The 10,673-nt window shown below is 40.2% G+C and overlaps 1 protein-coding gene across 2 annotated transcripts in view; it reads right to left on the minus strand.

Moving 5' to 3' along the window:
* The window catches only part of LOC104966124 (stromal interaction molecule 1), a 583,137-nt gene that overhangs the window by 145,545 nt on the left and 426,919 nt on the right, over window positions 1–10,673 (minus strand). The gene's annotated exons all lie outside the window — the stretch shown is intronic.

A 10,673-nucleotide genomic window follows, 5' to 3' on the forward strand; every position in this document is an offset into this window, starting at 1 on the left:
GGGGGGGGGGGGTGTCAGTAGACTTCATTAGACTGAAAATGGGTTGTTTTCTAGAAGAACAGTGCATGTTGATCCATATTGGCCTCTTCTCTCGCATAACTGAATACAGTAATGAGGGGCATCTGCGGGTCACCTCTGCAGTCTCGTCTGCGTACTATTCATACGTTTCAGTTATAGCAGTTTATATGTATGCAGGGGAGACTATGCTTTAAAGTCTATTACTCGTAGCGCTCTATAGCAGCTGATACTGATGATGTGACTCTTGCCGGAGTCTCGAGGGGTTCACAGGCAGGGCAAAAGGGATTTATATTAAGGTCTGCATGCATGGCGATAAGAAGAATAGAGGAATACAACAAAATACGAAGAAAATGTCAACTGAATTTGGGAAAACCAAAACAGATTTGGACATAGTGGATCTCTATCGGCCTGGCTTCCTGTTGTTCCGGAGTGTGTGTGTGTGTGCGTGCGTGCGTGTTTTTTTGAGAGAGACTTCAAGCCAATTGCTCCTACCTCTATGTCCACTTTAGCAGAACATATTCCACAGCCTTAACAAGCGAAGCTGCCAAACAAGTTTTCTCTCATTTGACTGCTGTCAGGTACCTGCAGGGCCTTCCCTCTCAAAACACCCACTTCCCTTGCCATTCAACCTGTTAGCCTCGGGAGGATCAGCTCTGCTGCCTGGCTGCCTGCTCCCACTGTCAGTGTACATTTTGGTCTGTATTTGACTAAAGAACATGGCAGCTGACAGCCTGTCACAGGACCAGATAACACCTTCTTTCAACAGGAAGTATCATTAGAACATACGAAGACATATTAACTGACACAGCTAGCTATTTGGATTACGTTTTCAATTTGTACAATATTACATAATCTACTATGCTAACATTATCCAATTGCTATTTGTATAATATTATGATATTATTAAGAAAACGTGTTGCCATGTAATGTAGAGGAAGAAGAAAAACGTGTAATTGTCCCTATGCTTGGTTCATTTTGTAGTTAAATGCATCATTGTGGAACCTTAGGAGGGTAGATGAACCACTATAAGCTCAAAGAAACAATATAATAATGAACTAACTCTTTGTATAGATATGAATGGTGAAGACAGAAAAAAGTCACACCCATATAGCATGGTTAAAGAGACCCTGTATACCCCTCGCACTGAGGACACTCCCCTCTGAAGAGCAGGAGAGAGGGCGCAGTGAACTGAAATAAACACGTAGAGAAGTGTAAGAAATATATACAGGCAGTATGAAATTGGCAGGCCAACCTATTTAAATGTAAACTGAAAGGTAAAAGAAACTAATTTGATAATCATAAAAACTCCACTGCTAACAGAAGCAAGAAGAAGTGAAACCATGCGAGTCAATACAGAAAAAGTAATATTTAAAGGTGACCTATCCTGCAATATGCACTTTTGTACGTCTTTTATACATGAATGTGTCCCCGGTGTTCCAGGGAACTCACCAAGTGTCAGAAAACACAACCCTCTCTATTTTCCTCCATACCCAAATCTCTAAAAAAGGGGCTGCAACGGATCTGCTCCAGATTTGAACACTGCTATGACGTCACAGAAGTGGCGCTACGGCTATTGGGCCAACTCGACCAATCAGGAGGAGACAGCCACAGACATTGCCGTTCGAAAGCGCTGGAGACGCTGTAGTGCATATGCCAGGCTTGTAGATGGTGCCGTTCTCACAGAATCAGTAATAAAATGCAATAAAATGCATGATCTGTTTGGTATTTTGAAAAATAAAAAGTATAAATATGCCTTATGGTCCAACTATATTGTTCAAATATAGCATGATAGGTCCACTTTAAAGAAGAATACAGAAAACATGACCTGCCGCTCAGATAAAGGGATCAATGTGTTATAAACAGCAGTACACAAACTACTGGTGGGTGACAACATGTGACCTGAAAGCCACAGCCATAGTCTAAATAGGTCAAGAAAATCTTCTCTCTTTAAAAAAAAAAATCCCAATTCCTGCTTAGATTAGCACACATTGTAGATAAAGATGCAGGGATCACATTCCCAAACCTGTCAACTAGGACAAACCAATACACATCAGTTAAAATGGCTCCCCTGCCTAACAGAAAAAGGGAGGTTGAGGACGAAAAGAGCTACGCAGAATTCCTAAAATAGCAGCTGCTGCTTACTGGAGAAGTCAAGTGGAGCTTGGGGTGTCCCTTCAGGCCCTGACAGTTACCTAGGGCCAAACACCAGCAAATGGAAAGGAACCTTGGGCACGTTTTAGTATGCACCATAGACAATTTGTTTCAAAGATGGCTCTCTAACAACAACATAGCATCATATTCAGCCAGCCTGCACGTAACCAGCCATCCTGTGAGCTATTTTTACTTTACAGCTGTCTGCTCGTGACCTATAATGGTGCTATAAAAAAGTCATGATAATATATTGATAATCATACGTTTTGATAGCTCTTTTTTAAATACAGTGACTGCTTTACACGAAAAGAAAGTTGGAGAGAAACTGTCAAGGTTGCTACAAAGAGCTAACATGAAGAACTCTATTTATCTATATAACCTATTTTTCAGCTGATGTAGTCTTTGTAACCTAGTTACTTAGTTGCTATAACACTGCTTTGTTTCTTTTGTTGCCTTCATCTCCTATCTACCACTTCCAGTTTAACATTGGTAGACAAATACAGATATATGGATAAGCAACAAAGCAGCTGAGCAAGTAGCTGACTGTGTGCCAAAGTCAACATGTAGTCTTATATTAATGGCAAAGAAATAAAGTGTAACTGTAGTCCTCTACAAGTGAAGTGTTCACTTAGATTTGTCCCCTAAAAGTCTGTATACAAGCACATTACATGCATGTTCTGACATATATTATATTTCCGATTTGTTTGAAATGTTTATTGTGAGTAATGAACCCAAAGAAAGTGTTCCACAGTGTGGAGAACTGAGCTCCCAAACTAACAAACCAAAGCTAATTTGCCAACCGGCTAGCAGCTGCCATGAGAACGCATTGGGGATTCAGCCCAAAAATCTAATCTGAAACAAATTGCAATCTTTTACTTTGATGCGCCATGATAACTCATGAATCTAAATGTTTTTGTCAGCATTTTTCAGGCATGTAATTGTTGTTTTTTTAACTATGTTCAAAGTGCATTAAATAGCAATAAGAAAAGTGAGGGTGCCGGTCATATCACAACATTAGGAGCAAGAACGAACATATGAAGTGATAATATGAATGTATGTAAGTGTTGATATTAGAGATTGAAAATGATGTTGACTATTTACATTTTTCTGCCATTTGTAATGATCTGACAGATGACAGGAATGCATGAGTTTGTAATTGAACATTTCCAACTTCACCTGCGTATAAATCACTCGCCGATTTTTGTATTCGATTATGCTCTGATTGTGGCAAGATGCCAAACCACAGTTATTACTGAGCAGTGAATTGCAACAGTAAGTCTTTCTCTCTATTGTGTACTTCTCCTCGTCAGCCTCCCATTAAATAGGTGTTAGTAATAGGGATGGGAACGATTAATCGAATATTCGAAATTATTCAGGTATTCGAATAATTATTCATGTATTCGAATATGAGTTATGAATATTTTTATAATTTTTTTTTTTTTTTTTGGTAGTGATGCCTAAGTTGATTACATATTATCAAATTGAATAATTAAATGTATATATATATATATACACGACAGTGCCATAGCTAAATGTGTTAGTTGACGTCTAAATGTGTGTTTTGCTCCGCTCACCGGTCCCTCACAGCGGGCAGAGCTGCAGGTGCTGGTCTCTCTCTCTCTCTCTCTTGCGTCCGGTTATACTTCACTCATGTTTATGTCCAAATCCATCAGATCTAGCTAGTTCTAGCCAATGATATGGCTGCTGCCCCTCCCTACACGCAGATCACACAGACTCAAACCTCATCTTATGCCCAAATGTGGCGCAAATGCGCTCCGCAGCCGTTGCGAGGTTCCGGCGCTAACAGTTCATGAGCGTGCTCCCCCGCCCCCTGTCAACACTCGCAACATATGAGTGGCCAGCCTAAACAACAATAAGCGCTGCTTGGAAACCGTGTGTGGCGGAAAAGTACATAGAAATGTTGACAGGAGAGATTTTGTTTTTCCGGTATTACACATATTTTACCAGTCATAGTCCGGTAAATATTTACACTCTAAGAAGAGTCCTACACAACAGACATGGCGTCAAAAAGGAGTAATGTGTGGAAATATTTCGACCGGGTTAGTGAGTGCGGTTTAGAGGTCAAACTATGCCAAATTAAACTTATATATACACATGCTATACCCGCAACCTCCGTTCCAGCTGAGGGTCTTCTCTACAGCTGGGCTGATTGTGAATCGCCTCCGCACATGAAAGCTGTAGGCCTATAGCTGTCAAACTGTGATCACCAGTTCAATACACTTGACAAATTCGACTTGGTTTCTACACTTATTTGAACATGTATGTATTTATTTTCAAAAATTATTGAAAAAAAATTGGGTAAAAAAAATAAAAATAATGTTAAATGTTTTTGAAAATAAATTTTTACCTATATTACATATAGGATATGTACATTTCGGTTAACCGGTTAACCGTTTTTTGGGGGGTTGAATATTCGAATATACATTTGCTTTCAAATTCCCATCCCTAGTTAGTAAAAGCATCACTAAGCATGCAAAGTAGGGCTGCTCGATGACAAAAATCATAATCTCATTAAAAACGATTATCCATTTACTATGAAAACATCAATTTATTGAAAAAAGAAAGGTGTAGTATGTTTTTAACAGTTGATTACCCTGAACGTTAAGTATAATTCAATTGAAAAACCAATAAAAATTGTTTTAAATAAATAATAATAAAAAAACAATTAAACTTTTTTTTTTATTTCGATAATGTTGTTTTCATAATCGCACTAATGCAAAGTGCACCCCCCACCCCCATTTGACTTTATTACTAGAGTCACTACTTTACTTTTTTTTAGGATATTTCAGTTCACTAGCAGAAGGCGGCCTTAGGCAAAGTGTAAACTTCTAACTTGTTAACACCTTCTGCTTGTAATTGCTAGCTAGCTGGTACAGTGCGGGGTGCAGCTAATCGAGCAGTTTTCATTATTTTTATTTAAAAAAAAAAAATCACCTTTCATCATTAGTTAACTTGCTGGATCGGTAAGTTAGCTCATGGCACATTTCACATTGTATGTATTCCGACAAAACAGAGGACTTTTTTTTGGCAAAATAATGTATTATGTACATATTAAGGTTAGGTTTTATCTGCATATGGTAAATGCAGCACTAGGAGATGATCAGATCTTTCCATTTAATTTAAATGAGTTCCTGCTAATTCCCTTAAAATCGTGATAATTTCCATGACATTTTTCCACGTTGAAAAAGCCTTTCTTCAACCCTATTTTGCCTTTTCCCCAAATCATCTCTAGAGCCCACTTTCAAATAAAAGCTTGAAAATCCCCCAAATTCTTACAAAAAAAGGAAAACTTCCCGTGTTCATAAAAATATTAGGAGAAAAATCACAAGGATTTTTTTTTACAAGACACAGAGTTCTAAAACAGACCATTTTTCCTCCTTGGAAAATTGATAAATCATCAATAGATCCCCTTACTCCCCATATAATTCACCTTTTCCAAATTCCATAGAGACTAATCGTAACCAAAATGATGTCCTCCACTCGCAGCAATGCTTAGTGTTACCAGATATTAAACTGCTGAGGTCTCAACAGGAAAGGTATAATAATAGGGGAGTGTTGCCGTGGAAGAAAGCAGTTGAGTTAGCGGTGAATGGCATCATTGCATCGAGGCAGGCAGCTGCCTTCCGTCCCCTGAGACCCTCTCTCTACAGTAATTATCATCAGCAGCACTCTAGAGACAATCTACCCTGTCCGTCCACATATACTGTTCTACTTTAAAGTTCCCATGTCATGGCCATTTCTACTGATCATAATTCCATTGTTGAGGTCTACTAGAATAGATTTACATTGTTCAATGTTCCAAACTCACATTGGTTTCTCATACAGCATCTCTGTATAGTCTGTGTATTCACTATAGTGTGCTCTGATTGGTCAGCTTGCTGCTGCGATGAGCTGACAGTGTGAGCTGGCTTACTGGTGTGGTTTCCTGCTTGCTGCGAGACAGCGCGATTGGACGCGGGAAGGGGGGGGGGGCTGAGGGGGGTGCTGAGGGGACTGCAGCAGCCCCATCTGCGAGGCTCCACTCGCACCCGCATCCCCCCCCCTCTGCGGCGCACCTACAGTGTAAGCGCGCCACAGTTTCGCCACACTGCGAGGCTCCACTATCACCCCCCCCCACCAGCGCATCACATTTTCGCCGCTAAAAGAGTGTGTGTGTGTGTGTATGTGTATGTGTATGTGTGTGTGTGTGTGTGTGTGTGTGTGTGTGTGTGTGTGGTGTGTGTGTGTGAGGAGCTCCACGGATTGGTCCATTTGGGTCGTCGTTACGTCACTTAGTACCAGGAAGAAAAAGAGAAATCTCCAACGAGGCGTTCTGGGGCAGCATAGACAGGTCTTTTCTGTGTTAGTTTTACTCGCTACAGGGTGTACTTTGAGGATTTGTGACTCTGCAGACTGTTTACATGCATAAAAAGCTACATAACACACAAGGGTAATAACCGGAAAAGCATGACATGGGACCTTTAATACACCCACACACACGCGCAAAGACAACAATATACACACACGGGATGTACTGTGCACACTGGTGAAGACGCACTATGGCACAAACAAATTCGTAAGCTCTGACATAGGCCCTGGATGGCATAAATATTCTAAGCAAGCTCCCCTACACACAAAAGCACTCAAGAACTTTCTCCTGAGTTCATCCAAGTGACGAGAACTGGGGCATAGTAGCAAGAGAGAGTTGGAGCCAAGGCAATGATAAACAGCTGCATTATTGTTTGGAGATGATGAAAGCAAGGGAAACAAAGACTTTTAAGGAACAGGTCTAATTTATTGTGCAAATCAACATTGACAGGATCTCTCTGGAGCACTAATGGCATAAAAAACTAATAGAAAAAAATAAGAGCGAGCTGGAACATGGAAATGAAAGCATTCACATTATTAATGAATCAATAAGCAAAGCTCCTTTCGCTTTCGAGCTTTTGTTCAAATCAGTCTTTCTGACGAAGTGTCAAAACACCAGAGGCGGGTTCCAGAAAGGTCCACAAAACACGTACCTGACTTTCCTTTTAGCTCGGGAACACATGCACTTTAAGTAGGTTAAAACATACCATCACTGAAGAAATATAATGTGACACCACTCTAATAACAGTCTGTGATCATCTCCATTATGTCTTACTCCCTTGAAACTGCATTTCGGGTTAGATTAAAAGCGATATAAAGTCCAATTAAGTAGATGAGGAGGAAGCTGAGGTCACATCAAGGAAACACTTCTTCCTTGAAAGAATGTTGCTGTCAGCAGGCTTGCAGCAAGTCTTGACATTCAGCGAGTGATTTTAAAATGTCACACACCGTAGATGAGGTGGACGCTAACCTTTTGTTTCTCTCTTTAAAAAGGTTTTCTTTTAAACACATATTAAATATTATACAAAAAAAAAAAAGTATTGCAAATTAAAGTGCACCTATCATGCTATTTTTAGGCATACAAATATATAAAAAACATGTCTATGAAGTGTTTTGCTCAAAATACCAAACAGATCACCCATTCTAGCCATGCCTCATATCCATCTATTTCACTTCCTGTTTCAAAAGTGCTGATTTGGGGTATAATTCTTTAAAAAAAATAATAATAATAAAAAATAAAAAAAATGGAGGGGGCTGAGCTTATGCGGGACCCGGCAGCTACTGTCTAAACTAAATACTGCCGTGATGAAACACCATATCATGGATTATCAAGGATTATTTCTGAAACAGTATGGAGCTCAAAGGCTTTCTTGCCGGTTATAACACAAGGTGAGTTCCTTTTTATTTCCTGCTTCTTCACACACATGCTCTGTGCAGTACAGGTTAGCTCTGAGTGTTAGCGATGCTAATGTAACATGCACCGACCATATTACGTCCAAAACAGTTGGGCATTGTTTCTGATAGCAACGTTTCTGATAGGATATGGTCGGTGCATGTTACATTAGCATCGCTAACACTCAGAGCTAACCTNTGCTGGAACTGCTACCTCCGCGACCCGACCACGGATAAGCGGGAGAAGATGGATGGATGGATGGATGGATGGATGGGTCTAATTTGTCTCGTTTTTTTACAATTTGTTTGCTGTTCTTTGATTTTTTTTCTCAAATATTTCCCTGGCAATTGACTAAAAACCCACTTTGGCAAGCCATCTCAGGTTTTGATTGGAGAGAATAACCCTGTGATAATTCTAAGGACAATCATTAGGAGTATGTTGAATCCTTGAATGATCTCAAAGGCCCCTTTGAACCCCTTGAGGATTTGAGTCTGTAAGCTTCTCTTCTTGATCTTAAAGTGGAGTCATGTGGGGCCACATCAATACAGATTTGCAATTGCCTCATGAATATGCCTGCTTAAAATGATGCCTTAGCCTCAGTAGCTATTAAAGCAATGGTCTTTTTTTATGTTTTGCATGTAGTCTCTGAGGAATCGATCGTGAATTGACATATTGAGAGTTTCCCCTAATGGAGCTGCACTTTGTCCGGCCATCGAGAATTGTTAATGATGATAGCCTCTGTGTGAGTGGCTCATGGCCTATTCTGAGTCCCTACTTGTCTTTACTGCCTTAATGCGGCTCTTCATACTGCTTAATCTATATTCATAATTTATAAACTTGGTGAAAAAACTCCATGAAGCAATTTGTTACTTTTTTATTGACTTCTGAGGGCTGGTGAGTGATGAAGGCTCTTCTTCAGGTGTCCTATAAGATATTGATTGGCTCATGCAGCAGCAACCACTTTGCATGTGTCCCCCACATCATCAATCAGAGCTTTTCTTCAATATGTCCGCTGATGTTCTTCATGGCAGAGCACCGGGTGCCGCAGGTTTTCATACTGCTTTGAACAAAGAAAACACGGACTGAAAGATCAAAGTAGGATATGTATTCTCCAATAAAAACAAAACATAATGTCATGGCCATTTCTACTGATCATAATTCCATTGTTGAGGTCTACTAGAATAGATTGACATCGTTCAATTTTCCAAAATCACATTGGTTTCTCATACAGCATCTTTTTATAATATGTGTATTCACTCTCTGTCCTACACGACTTGTTGGAGCTCCTGCCCCCCCCTCCCTATGAGCCCAGTGTGCTCTGATGTGTGTTTATATGTTACAATGGCGTTTGTTAGCAACCAGAAAATGACACCAGTAATGACAAACAGATGAGAATGCTGCGTGGGGTCTGGGTGCCGTGTTGGCGGGACGTTGCGGGGCTCGCTGCTCCGCCCTTTGAGGCTCGAGGAGCGGAGAGTGTGAGTTGGGTTACTGGTGTCGTTTCCTGGTTGCTGCGTGGGGGGGGTGTGTGTGTGTGTGTGTCCACGGATTGGTCCATTTGGCTGTGCCATTTGGTCGTCGTTACGTCACTTGGTACCAGGAAGAAAAAGAAAATCTCCAACGAGGCGTTCTGGGGCAGCATAGGCACATATTTTCTGTGTTAGAGTTTTACTCGCGACAGGGTGTACTTTGAGGGTTTGTGACTCTGCAGACCGTTTACATGCATAAAAAGCTACATACAGTAACACACAAGGGGACGGGTAATAACCGGAAAATAATGACATGGGACCTTTTTAAATATGGATTTTAAAATATTTGGTACTCTACATTTAACTACAAAGCTATATAACAAAAGTTTTGCTATTTTTATTATAATTAATACAAACATCTTTGTTTTGGTTTGCACACAATTATTATTTTCAATAATTATGAACAACTTGTTATTTTCTAATAAAATAATAAAATATATATATACATAAAGTGAGAAAAAAAGTAAAATAAATGCCTAGAGCGCATGGTGATATAAAATGTTTGACAGTGTAATCAGACCAACATTCAAAAACCAACACATATTACATACACTATCATAAAGGAAAAATATAAGTTTCAATATACAGTTGCAAGAAAAAGTATGTGAACCCTTTGGAATTACCTGGATTTCTGCATAAATTGGTCATAAAATGGAGGAAGCCACTGCTGTCCAGAAAAAACATTGCTGCACGTTTGAAGTTTGCAAAAGAGCACCTGGATGTTCCACAGCACTACCGGCAAAATATTCTGTGGACAGATGAAACCAAAGTTGGGTTGTTTGGAAGCAACACACAACGCTATGTGTGGAGAAAAAAAGGCACAGCACACCAACATCAAAACATCATCCCAACTGTGAAGTATGGTGGAGGGAGCATCATGGTTTGGGGCTGCTTTGCTGCCTCAGGGCCTGGACAGATTGCCATCATCAACGATGAAAAATGAATTCTCAAGTTTATCAAGACATTTTGCTGGAGAACTTAAGGCCATCTGTCCACCAATTGAAGCTCAACAGAAGATGGGTGATGCAACAGGACAACGACCCAAAGCACAGAAGTAAATCAACAACAGAATGGCTTCAACAGAAGAAAATACGCCTTCTGGAGTGGCCCAGTCAGAGTCCTGACCTCAACCCAATTGAGATGCTGTGGCATGACCTCAAGAGAGCGATTCACACCAGACATCCCAAGAATATTGCTGAACTGAAACAGTTTTG

The sequence above is a fragment of the Notothenia coriiceps genome, unplaced genomic scaffold (genome assembly GCF_000735185.1).
Source record: "Notothenia coriiceps isolate Sejong01 unplaced genomic scaffold, NC01 NC01_scaffold00037246, whole genome shotgun sequence".
NCBI lineage: Eukaryota > Metazoa > Chordata > Actinopteri > Perciformes > Nototheniidae > Notothenia > Notothenia coriiceps.